Below are 13,748 nucleotides of genomic sequence, written 5' to 3' on the forward strand. Positions count from 1 at the left end.
CGTGTAGGGCCACCGCGAGCCTGCAGTACTGCAGCAACGCGCATTAAAATGGAGTCTATTAATGTCTGAAGTGGTACTGGAGGGAAATGAAACCATGAATCCTGCCGGGCTGCATAAATCCGCAAGAGTACGAGGGGGTGGAGACTTCTTCTGAACAGTACGTTGCAATGCATCCCATATATGCTCAATAATATTCACATCTGGGGAGTTTAGCGACCAGAGGAACTGTTCAAACTCAGAGGAGTGTTCCTGGAGCCACTCGGTAGCAGTTCTGGACGTGCGGACTGTCGCACTGTCCTGCTGGAATTGCCCAAGTCCGTCGGGATGCACAATGGACATTAATGGATGCAGGTGATCAGACAGGACGCTTACGTACGTGTCACCTGTCAGAGTGGCAGCTAGACGTATCAGGGGTCTCATATCACTCCAACTGCACATGCCCTACACCATTACAGAGCATCCAACAGCTTCAACCGTCCTCTGCTGACATGCAGGTTCCATGGATTCATGAGGTTGTCTCCATATTCGTACACGTCCCAGTAGATGCCATCCGCTTGCTACAACTTGTAACGAGACTCGTCTGACCAGGCAACATGTTTCCAGTCATCAACAGTCCGATGTCGGTGTCGACGGGCCCAGGCGAGACGTTAAGCTTCGTGTCTTGCAGTCATCAAGGGTATACAAGTGGGCCTTCGGCTTCGAAAGCCCATATTGGTGATGTTTCGTTGAATAGTTCGCATGCTGACACTTGTTGATGGCACAGCACTGAAATCAGCAGAAATCAGGGGAAGGGTTCCACTTCTGTCACGTTGAACGATTCTGTTTTATCGTCGTTGGTCACGTTCTTGCAGGATCTTTTTGCGGCCGCAGAGATGTCGGAGATAGGATGTTTTAGCGAATACGTACTATTCGCGGTAGATTCGTGAAATGATTGTATGGGAAAATCCCCACTTCACCGCTTTCTCGGGGATGCTGTGCCCCATCGCTCGTGCTCTGATTATAAAGCCACGTTCACACTCACTTCAATCTTGATAACCTGCCATTGTAGCAGCAGTAACCTACCTAACAACTGTGCCAGACACGTCTTGCCTTATACAGGCGTTGCCGACCGCAGCGCCGTGTTCTGCCTGTTTACATACCTCTTTATTTGAATACGCATGCCTATACCAATTTCTTTGGCATGTTAGTGTATTTACGCACTTACAGCAGCTTAACATGATTCAAAGAAATTACAAGAATGTAAAACTTGCACAGAAGTTACTTTTTATTTAAATGGCGACTAGTTTCGGATTTTTTTCCACCCACCTAAGAAGACCTTCCATAAAGTTTGTTTTTAAGCCAAAATACGATTGGAATATTGCCATTTCCATGCCTCAAATTAATTAATTCTGTGTGTGCGTGTGTGTCTCTCTCTCTCCCTCTCCCTCTCCCTCTCCCTCTCCCTCTCCCTCTCCCTCTCCCTCTCCCTCTCCCTCTCCCTCTCCCTCTCCCTGTCTCTGTCTCTCTGTGTGTGTGTGTGTGTGTGTGTGAGAGAGAGAGAGAGAGAGAGAGAGAGAGAGAGAGAGAGAGAGAGAGAGAGAGAGCATGAGAGCATGTTTGAGGATTTTTCATTATTATTATTACAAGTACTTTTTTTCATGTACACCAATATCCCCACCACAGAAACCATCATCATCAAACAACAATTAGAATAACAAGCAAAAATTCTCAAACCCCAAATAAAAGAAATAGCTAGCATTCTAAAACTAAACACACAGCAAAACTATTTCTCATTTGACAATCAGTTCTACTCACATGAAGACGAGCTACCACTGGGGTCACTAGTCAGAAGACTATTAGCCAATATGTTTTCTCAATCACACTGAAAATAAAATATTTGAAACAATAGTAAGACCCAAACAGTACCAGATAATATATTGGTACCGTTATGTAGATGACATCATATGCCTTCTAGATGAAACACCAAGTCGCATCCAACAACTCCGCAGTGATATAAACAAAGTACACCGAAAAATAAAAGTCACGATAGAAACAGAACACGACGAAAGGTTAAACTTCCTTGACCTTATAATACACAGGCACAACAACCAACACCATTTCTCTATATTCAGGAAAGTGATCACCACCAGTACAGCCATTCACAAAGATTCTAATCATCCAATTACACACAAACTAGCCAGCTTCTAATATATGCTAGACAGACTGAACAAAACCCCACACACTAAAAACAACTACGAGAATCAGACAAATAGCAGTAGAGAATGGATATGACACAAACATTATAGATTAACTGAACCACAAAATTAAAACAAAATTAAAAAGGACGCCCAACACACAAAAGCAAAAGCCTCATCATCTTACAGACACACAGAACACACATGAACATGAAAAACCCACAACCTACAACAACAAAGCAGTCCACAGAATAGGCATCACACACAAAAGGCAAGGGGTAAAAATAGTCTACAGGGCAGACAACTCAACACAGAGAAAACTAAGGTCAAGCAATACAAGCGCAGAGAAACACAACACATCTCGTATTTACCAACTAACATGTCAGGACTTCAAATCAGTTTATGTAGAGCAGACAAGCAGAAACTTAAATACCAGATACACAGAACACAGAAGAGCATTAAATATTAGCAGCTGTCATTCGACATTTGCTGAACATCTTATGGACAAGAAACATAACACCACGAGCATTAATAGTGATTTGAAAATTCTCAAATGATGCAACTGCCCTCCGCAAAAACTAATAGTTGAAGAAAATTATCAGATACAAAAAGCCATAGTGGAAGGAAAACAACCACGGGACTGCTACGGTCGCAGGTTCGAATCCTGCCTCGGGCATGGGTGTGTGTGATGTCCTTAGGTTAGTTAGGTTTAAGTAGTTCTAAGTTCTAGGGGACTTATGACCTAAGATGTTGAGTCCCATAGTGCTCAGAGCCATTTGAACCATTTTTTTGAAAGAAAACATGTGATAAATGAATACACAGCTGTCTGCAACAACACTCTGTTCTCAGCCCTTAAAAAATTAATAGACAAGACCAACCTATAAAGCACTCACCCTCTCCCCACCCCACCCCACAAGCCAGCCACAAGTTACAGTCATACCGTCTGACAAACTGTGCTTAATTTCAGACGCTCCAGTGTAAGATGGATTCCAATTCGAACAGCAGGCTTCCACAGATAGAAAGAAAACACTTTGAACAGATTGTATGGGTATTGAGACTTCCTGGCAGATTAAAACTGTGTGCCCGACCGAGACTCGAAATCGGGACCTTTGCCTTTCGCGGGCAAGTGCTCTACCATCTGAGCTACCGAAGCACGACTCACGCCCGGTACTCACAGCTTTACTTCTGCCAGTACCTCGTCTCCTACCCTCAGAGCACTTGCCCGCGAAAGGCAAAGGCCCCGAGTTCGAGTCTCGGTCGGGCACACAGTTTTAATTTGCCAGGAAGTTTCATATCAGCGCACACTCCGCTGCAGAGTGAAAATCTCTTTCTGGAAACATACCCCAGGCTGTGGCTAAGCCATGTCTCCGCAATATCCTTTCTTTCGGGAGTGCTAGTTCTGCAATGTTCGCAGGAGAGCTTCTGTAAAGTTTGGAGGGTAGGAGACGAGTACCGGGCGTGAGTCGTGCTTCGGTAGCTCAGATGGTAGAGCACTTGCCCGCGAAAGGCAAAGGTCCCGAGTTCGAGTCTCGGTCGGGCACACAGTTTTAATCTGCCAGGAAGTTTCATATCAGCGCACACTTCGCTGCAGAGTGAAAATCTCATTCAGAATGGGTAATTTTCGTAAAAACCTGTTTCCTAAAAAATTGCCTTCGTCAAGCTAAAACACACGATAAAGCTCCTTAAATAAATCACAAAAAATTGGCATTTCAGCGAAGGTTCTTCATGGTGAAAAATATGAGGATTCTCTGTGCCTAAGGTGGCTTAAATTATTTTCCTTCAGCAATCCAGGTGGTGAAAGGATTCAGTGCACATAATGTAAACTGTGGGCACATCTGTCACGTTTTAAACTGACGTGATAGGACTTTTTATGAAATTTTGATGTGTTAAGATCCTATCGGACATTCACACTAAGACTGATACAACATGTAGACATACTTTCCAGTCAAACTGTTATTGTAAGAATGATAATACAGTTTATGATACTGGTTTTTTTCATGAAGCTGCATGAATTTGTATTAAAATAACCGGTGAGCATTAAAGGTGACATGTTTTCAAATCAATAAAAATGTTGTAATTAAATTAAGTGATAAATCATCTAGGCCAGCTTGCCCCAACTACCGGGCCAACTTGTCCTGTCTGTGAGGCACGTTGGCACAGGTGGTATTACACAACTGAATACTTTTTTTATGAATAGACAATCACTGAGAAACTTCAATTACGTACTTGGTAAGGTGACGGAAGAAAGTACCAATGTTTCCATGTAAAAAGGACTATGGAACCATTTAAAATAGAATCTGAAATAGAAGCTACAAAATATAGATGAGAGTAAGTGGACTAGCCTACCCCATATTCTTTCATTCCTGAACTACATTTGAAAGTTTGTCTCTTAAGTTCTGGATCAACCTTTATGCACCTAGCTACTTATCCACTCTTTGGTACTCTGTTACACATCTCTTCTATCGAAAAGTGTTCACAGCTGTTAATGTATGCAATTTAGAGTCCACGTTAACTGGATTTTTTTTCTTGTTTTGTTCAGTACTAACACCACTGAATGTTTCTCTGTGGAGTTCTGGTTCAGCCTGTATATACAGCGTGTGAACCACAACTGTTTACAACGTCCTACTGTAATGTAGACGAAGTCGAGACGAACAGTTTTACACCGGACAGGGTTTGTCTCTCAAGTTGGGTCACTACTTCAACGCGGCCTACAAAAACTACTTGGGCTGCAGCGCATACGAGTCTTGCGAGATTTTCAACAGTTCGACGCTCTCTCTGGGCGAATTATCAACGCTATAGAAAAAATGAATGGAATTTATTTGTATGAGGTTTAATCTGGTTTAATTTTGTACTGGGATAGCTCCCGTTAAATGGCGCAGTTTTCGGGTTATTCAATAGAAACGCAAAAAAAAAAAAACTTTTATACGCACCCACATCCCCACACCCACCGCCACTGGTCCGGATTTTTATTTTGTGGTTCCCGGCACTCTCCCCTACCAACGTACAAAAATTTACGATTACACGAATTATTTCCCATACTCGCCTGTTTTGATCTCTGGGTAATGACACCACCGGCTTAGTTATGCCCTTGCAAATTGTAAAACTGAAGCTCGTGTATATATTATCACAAAGTTTTGTGAATATCAACAGCATAAAACAACAATTAAATGGTTTTTTTGGACTGGTTCCTTTGTTACGAAACTGCTGCGCTTCTTAGGGTTAATTCTAGATCAAATTGTAAACATATTGATTTTTCAGATAACGTTTACAAACGTCGTTTTTCTTCCTGTACCCTCACGGGAAGCCGTGAACTGATAACCTTAACGTGATAGCCGACTAACTCGGTAACATAACACCTCCGTCAATGAAGATAAAACAGGGTCGAATAACGAAAATATTTCTTGCAATCACAAATTTTTGTACTGTGGTATGCGTCTGTGCCATGAACAAAATTATGAAAATTCTGAGCAGTGGGGGTGAGTGGGAGGATGGGGATGACGATACATATGAAGCACACATTTTTATGTTTACCTAAAATAACTCTAAAATCGCTTCCTGAAGCGAAAATGAATCTCACTCCAAAATTAAATTCCTCCTAACATCCTACGAAAAGGGTGTTGTTCATTATTCCAGTACGGTTACTACTAGGAAGCGCCAAAGAAATTGTATATTCATGCATATTCAAATAAATATATATATGTAAACAGTCAGAGTCCGGCACTGCGGTCGGCAGCGCCCATATAAGACAACAAGTGTCTGGCGTGGTTGTTAGATCGGTTACTGCTGCTACAATGGCAGGTTATCACGATTTCAGTGAGTTTCAACGTGGTGTTATAAACGGCGCACGACTGATGGGACACAGCATCTCCGAGGTAGCGATGATATAGGAATTATCCAGTACAACCACCTCAGGAATGTACCGTGGATATCAGGTATCCGGTACAACACCAAATCTTCGACATTGCTGCTGCCGGACAAAAGATTATGCACGAAGAGAACCAACGTCGACTGAAGAGAATCGTTGAACGTGATATAAGTGCAAACCTTCCGCAGATTGCTGCAGATTTCAATGCTGGGCCATCAACAAGTATCACCGTGCCAACCATTCAACGTGGCATATGGGCTTTCGGAGCCTCAGGCCCCTTGGTGTGATGACTGCACTTTACTTCTCGCTGGGGCCCATTAACACCGATATTAGACTGCTGAAGACTGGAAACAGGTTGCTTGGTCAGACGGATCACGATTCAAACTGTATCGAGCGGATGGACGTGTACGGGTATGGAGACATCCTCATGAATCCATGGACCCTGAATGTCATCAGGGGACTGTTCAAGCTGATGAAGGATCTGTAATGGTGTGGGGTGTGTCCATTTGGAGTGATATGACACCCCTAATATGTGTAGATACGACTCTGACAAGTGACACGTACATAAACATCCTGTCGCATCATCTGCATGCATTCATGTCCATTCTGCACTCCGACGGACTTGGGCAATTCCAGCAGGAGAATGCGACACTCCACACGTCAAAATTTCGACAGAGTAGCTCCAGGAACATTCTTCTAATTTTAAACTCTTCCGCTGGCTACCAAATGTCCCCGACATGAACATTATTGAGCATATCTGGGGTGACTTGCAACGTGCTGTTAAGAAAAGATCTCTACGCATCATACTCTTACGTATTTATGGACAGCCCTGCAGGACTCATGGTGTCAATTCCCTCCCGCGCTACTTCAGACATTAGTCGAGTCCATGTCACATCGTGTCACATCACTTCTGCGTTATAGCGGTGGCGCTACACGATATAAGGCCGGTGTACCAGTTTCTTTGGCTCTTCAGTGTGTTTCATCCAAAGAGACTGACCAGATATTGAAATTCTAGCACGATTCGCATGCCCTGTAGCTCAGGTTCTGTCTTGAAGCCAATCTGAGGCAGCTGCCCGACTTTTGGCCAGTTGGAAATTGTATGAGGGAACGAGAAATTGTTGTACGCCTGGAACGCTATCGGGCCGAGGACTCAAGCTGCGCCAAGGCAGCTTCGGCTAAGCAACCAGCATGGGCGAGCCTAGATACAAGGACGATCAGTGTCTGCGGAAATGGGTAAATTCCAAAAATGGTACACATGTCTATAAGCACTATGGGACTTAACATCTGAGGTCATCAGTCCCCTAAGACTTAGAACTACTTAAACCTAACTAACCTAAGGACGTCACACACATCCATGCCCGAGGCAGGATTCGAACCTGCGACCGTATCAGTAACGCTGTTGCGGAATGAAGCTCCTAGAACTGCTCGGCCACAGCGGCCAGCGGTAAATTCCAAAGCTGCAGTTTGCAGGAGAGCCACAAAAAAAGACCGAGTATGGGGCAAGCTGAAAGATGGCTCCTTGCAGCTCTTCAACACTCTATATCAATTCACACTCAAGTATTAAAGCAAATCTGAAAATATCTGCAACCTCTGGAAAATGCAGAACATCAAGTGACACATCAGTATGACGACATCCTTAGATCTTCATAAGTTAATATTTCACACCGAACAAACATTTTCACAGTGAACCTCTCCATTAACGGCTATTAAACGCCCCATGCGATTTTAACAACCTTTATATCAGGTGACAGCAGTGAGCTACAGCTTTGATGCTCGGAAGCCACTCATGTGACGTATGCTTTCTTTAATACTTTTTGACTTCGCAAATGTTTGACAGACCATCGTATTCTCCACAATTACACTACGAATGAACACAGTATTAATACCTCGTATTTTGTCATACTTGTGTAGTGATTTAACGAAAATTTACCACTTTGGCAGTAACTTTATTTAAATATTAATAACAACTTATATTACAAAATCATGGCAATTTATTAACTAATCAATCACATACGTTAGTTGACACCTCGTTTCTAAAAGAGTGTCAAAGGATGTGTCTGGCAAACAGGCCTAAAACATTATTTACATTATTTTAGCGACAATCTGTTGTCATATATCATGAGCACACTTGCACAAGAAAGCTGTCTTATTTATTTATAGAGAAATCTTTATTTATATTTATTGTGAATGCTGTGTGTGACCGAATGATTATAACATGTAGATAATGTTGAAATACACTCCTGGAAATTGAAATAAGAACACAGTGAATTCATTGTCCCAGGAAGGGGAAACTTTATTGACACATTCCTGGGGTCAGATACATCACATTATCACACTGACAGAACCACTGGCACATAGACACAGGCAACAGAGCATGCACAATGTCGCCACTAGTACAGTGTATATCCACCTTTCGCAGCAATGCAGGCTGCTATTCTCCCATGGAGACGATCGTAGAGATGCTGGATGTAGTCCTGTGGAACGGCTTGCCATGCCATTTCCACCTGGCGCCTCAGTTGGACCAGCGTTCGTGCTGGACGTGCAGACCGCGTGAGACGACGCTTCATCCAGTCCCAAACATGCTCAATGGGGGACAGATCCGGAGATCTTGCTGGCCAGGGTAGTTGACTTACACCTTCTAGAGCACGTTGGGTGGCACGGGATACATGCGGATGTGCATTGTCCTGTTGGAACAGCAAGTTCCCTTACCGGTCTAGGAATGGTAGAACGATGGGTTCGATGACGGTTTGGATGTACCGTGCACTATTCAGTGTCCCCTCGACGATCACCAGTGGTGTACGGCCAGTGTAGGAGATCGCTCCCCACACCATGATGCCGGATGTTGGCCCTGTGTGCCTCGGTCATATGCAGTCCTGATTGTGGCGCTCACCTGCACGGCGCCAAACACGCATACGACCATCATTGGCACCAAGGCAGAAGCGACTCTCATCGCTGAAGACGACACGTCTCCATTCGTCCCTCCATTCACGCCTGTCGCGACACCACTGGAGGCGGGCTGCACGATGTTGGGGCGTGAGCGGAAGACGGCCTAACGGTGTGCGGGACCGTAGCCCAGCTTCATGGAGACGGTTGCGAATGGTCCTCGCCGATACCCCAGGAGCAACAGTGTCCCTAATTTGCTGGGAAGTGGCGGTGCTGTCCCCTACGGCACTGCGTAGGATCCTACGGTCTTGGAGTGCATCCGTGCGTCGCTGCGGTCCGGTCCCAGGTCGACAGGCAGGTGCACCTTCCGCCGACCACTGGCGACAACATCGATGTACTGTGGAGACCTCACGCCCCACGTGTTGAGCAATTCGGCGGTACGTCCACCCAGCCTTCCGCATGCCCACTATACGCCCTCGCTCAAAGTCCGTCAACTGCACATACGGTTCACGTCCACGCTGTCGCGGCATGCTACCAGTGTTAAAGACTGCGATGGAGCTCCGTACGCCACGGCAAACTGGCTGACACTGACGGCGGCGGTGCACAAATGCTGCGCAGCTAGCGCCATTCGACGGCCAACACCGCGGTTCCTGGTGTGTCCGCTGTGCCGTGCGTGTGATCATTGCTTGTACAGCCCTCTCGCAGTGTCCGGAGCAAGTATGGTGGGTCTGACACACCGGTGTCGATGTGTTCTTTTTTCCATTTCCAGGAGTGTATATTACTTTAGTCCGACAAGTTGTCAGGTTGAGTCAAATGATGTCTGTAGAACTTACGTACGATGTATGACGAGCTCCTACCAACGCAAAAGTTTACAGTAGTGGGATAATAAACGAGGCAATTGGACCCTGAGACTTTTAGAATGAAGGGCAGAACGGAGCGACTCTTGACTTTTGGATGTTCGTTCTGAAAAATGGCAGACGTGCCAGTGATAACGTGTGTTATTTGCTCGTGTCGACTTTGGACTGTGAAAAGCGGCTACAGTACTTCAACTTTTGAAGGGGCTTTCTATTTCGAGATGTCTGGACGTAGTCCAGAGTAGCACTCTTTGCCATTCCCATTTTTCTAACAGAACTGAGGGTACACAGAGTGTGAGTTACTATTCTTTGTATTGTATGTCTTAAATTGTAAGTCATCATATTGAACACTTAAATGTTTCAAGCTGGTGGACACTTCACGCACTTCGATTCGAAATGGACTTACTTTTCGCGTATCTTTGATTACTATTTAGTATGGCCATTTTGCTATCATCCTCTTGATACTCTGAACATAACTTCACTACATTTAATACGGGAATTTTCTGTCACCATTTTAATCGAATAGCGTAGAACGACTTTTGGTTTATTTGAGATAGACACCATTGGTCGACTGCTGTCTATCCTGTCTACATAACGGCAGGAAACTATCAGACAGGAGTGACACCACCAGCAGTCGACTAATGGTGTAAACGCTAAGAAGATGACCCCTACGTCGGGTTGAAAACGGATGGCGGTATAATAATAATAAATGCGATTAAGACTGTTTTTGAATAACTGATGAATCATACTAATCGCTGCATCATCTCCACAGCCAAGTTGTTCAAAAGACACAACTCGTTTGCTCGTATTTGTTGCTGTTATGAGGAGCAACACAGCAGCAGTAACTGTTTGGTACCTTGGTAGACAGCTGCCCTACTTGATAGACCAAACTCGTCCAATATCAAATTGTTCGTCTGACCTCCTCTGCGCTACTGAGGAACATCGTAAAGCGTTCTCGCTTAATCGCTATTTACATTGGGTGAACCAAAACTCCACCGTCAGAGGTCATGGTATGGACCAAAGCAACAAAAAATAGTCCGGTAAACATGGACTCTAAAATGTGTATCTTAACGGTTATGAGCAGTTGTTCAGTATAAGAGAAGTGTTTCACAGTACTGAAGAGTGGATGAGTAACTACGCTTATACAGGGTTATGCAGAACTTCACCGAAAAAGTTTCAGAGATTGTTCGGGGATAACATCTGAGTATTTTCGTATGAGGGACCACCGATCACCGGCTGCTCACAGAGTTAATGATTTTCGTATTATGTCTTGCACCAATTACCTTTCTATCTGTATGACACTGAAAACATCTGCACAAGAGTGGAAAAGTCAGTGGCATGCACTATGTGTCGTTTCTTGGAAATAAATTTTTTCCCTTCACTCAAGGTCTGAATACAGTAAGCAGATTCAGAAGAGTGTTACTGGAGCCACTCTGTACCAATTACGGGTGCGTAGGGTGTCTTGTCCTGCTGGAATGGCTCAAGTCCGTCGGAGTGCAAGGTCGACATGAATGGATGCGTACATACATGTCACTTTCCAGAGTGGTATCTAGAGGTACCAGGGTCCCATATCACACCATCTGCACATGCCCCACACGTCGCACACTATTACAGAGCCTCCACGAGCTTGAACAGCCCCCTGCCGGCATGCAGGGTCCATTTATTCATGAAGATGTCTCCATACCCATACACGTCCATCCACTCGATACATTTTGAAACGAGACTCGTCCGGAAAGGTAATATCTTAGGTGTCATCAGCAGTCCAGTGTCAGAGTTGACGGTCTAGGCGTCATGAAGTCATGAAGAGTACACGAGTTGGCCTTCGGCTCCGAAAGCCCACATCGATGATTTTTTTCGTTGATTGGTTCACACGCTAACATTTGATGATGGCCCAGCATTGAAACATGCAGCAGTTTGCTGAAGGGTTACACTTCTGTCACATTGAACGAGTTTCTTCAGTCGTCGTTGGTCCTCTTCTTGCAGGACATTTTTCCGGGCGAAGCGATGTTGGAGATTTGATGTTTTACAGGATTCCTGATATTCACGGTACACTCGTGAAATAGTCGTACGGGAAAATCCCCGCTTCATCGCTACCTCGGAGATGCTGTGTCCAAGCGCTCGTGCGCCAATTATATCAACACGTTCGAACTCACTTAAATATTGATAACCTGTCACTGTATCAGCAGTAACTGATCTAACAACTGCAGCAGACATTTGTTACCTTATAAAGCCATTGCCTCCCGCAGCGCCGTATTCTACCGGTTCACATGTCTGTGTATTTGGATACCAATGCCTATACCAGTTTCTTTTGAGCTTCATTTTATATTATGAATGGAGATAAGATATGTGTCGAAAAAAGTGTCCGTAATATTTTCGGTCGCCTTGCGACATGCAATAGAAAATGACATTTCGTTTGAAATGGGCGTAAGTCATTGACATCCCCCCCCCCCCTTTAAAACTGGCAATAGTCCGGTGAGTGCGGATAGTTGAAGAGCTGCCTGCTGCATGTCTCGTGTCTTCCGAGTTTCTGTTATGTTTACTCGGAGCGAAATGTGTGATGATGAATGTGGTTGTAACGATACTAAAGATAAGACGCGAGAAAGAAAGATGGGAGGAAATCTAACAGCACGAAAGTAAAAGCATATCGGTTGAAAGGCGAAGCCTAGATAAATCGCAGTGGGAATCCAATTCTGTCTAAACGACCCGAGTTATCTTGTAGGTAAGATAGCAATTTGCTTGTGCATCGTCTACAGATATGTACGTTTCAGCTGGTAATTGTTACTGTATCAAGTTAACCTACAGAGTATGTTACCGTCGTTGAACAACTTCGTGTTTTAAGTCCTTGCTTTCATATTCTTCTAAACGTAATTACGTTTCTTTATGTATTCCCAGGTGCATGTTTTCCTAGGTGCATGAAGAATCTTTAGAACATCCTTACCATGTTTTATGAATGAGCAAGAATTATTCTGGGAAAGGCTAATAAACTATACACCAATGAATCGGGGGCGTTCTATAAAAAATGAACACCATGAGACAGTATGTTCTGCTAGTTCCAGTTACAACGTTTTAGTAGGCAGATTTCGTGAAGAGATGCGTATGAAAACTTTCCTCGCAGTGTTTCATGTCTGTGAAAAGCGAGTTCGAAGAATAGGCCAACTGAAGCTTGCTAACAAAACCACAGAAAACAAGAATGGTAGAGAAAGTATTCGTAAGTCTTATCTCCTCGGTCCGTGATCAAGTAATTGAGCATATTCAGTGCTTCACCTTGCAGGAATCACACTACCGTTGTACAAAGATGCTTAACCTTAGTGCAGATTTAGATGTCACAATAATGTGGAAGTTGTCTTGGAGGCGCATCCTGAAGCCAAAATATGTTACTGTGGCTACTGGAATTATTTCACAGAGAGTTAAGCTACCGATTTTGGAGGCCTCAGATAGACACCTGCTGTACGACTGAAGGGTTGAAATTGAAAACGCGCAGTTGCTGCAAAACGTAAGACAGACCACTACCGAAGTAGAAAATTTTGCTGTGCTCTCACCTACGAAATGTCAAATGAAGCCAAAACAGCTACACATATATTACACCTAACTGTTGATAATATGCAGAATATTAGCCTGCCAAAACTACCAATATAAGATCAATTTTGTGTCAGAAAGACCTAAGTCAAATTTTCTACATTCAGGAAATAAGAAAGGGGTCAAGCACTTCGTACATTTATGAGTGAGGAATCGCTGAGAAGGGTGCCATGAAGTTTGTTTCTTTTTATTGGTTATCTGAAGTTTGTTTCCGAAAATATCACTGAACTTCGACTGTTCTGTGATAATTGCACGGGACAAAACAAAAACTAATCCATCTCTAGATTCCTACTTTCACTGACAGGTTTGGGACTTTTCAGACTTATTCAACAGTATTTCCTATGGGAGAACACAGCTTTCCTCCGTACACTCGAGACTTTGGTGTCATTTCAAAGA

Source organism: Schistocerca cancellata, unplaced genomic scaffold (assembly GCF_023864275.1).
Source record: "Schistocerca cancellata isolate TAMUIC-IGC-003103 unplaced genomic scaffold, iqSchCanc2.1 HiC_scaffold_1106, whole genome shotgun sequence".
Taxonomy (NCBI): Eukaryota; Metazoa; Arthropoda; class Insecta; order Orthoptera; family Acrididae; genus Schistocerca; species Schistocerca cancellata.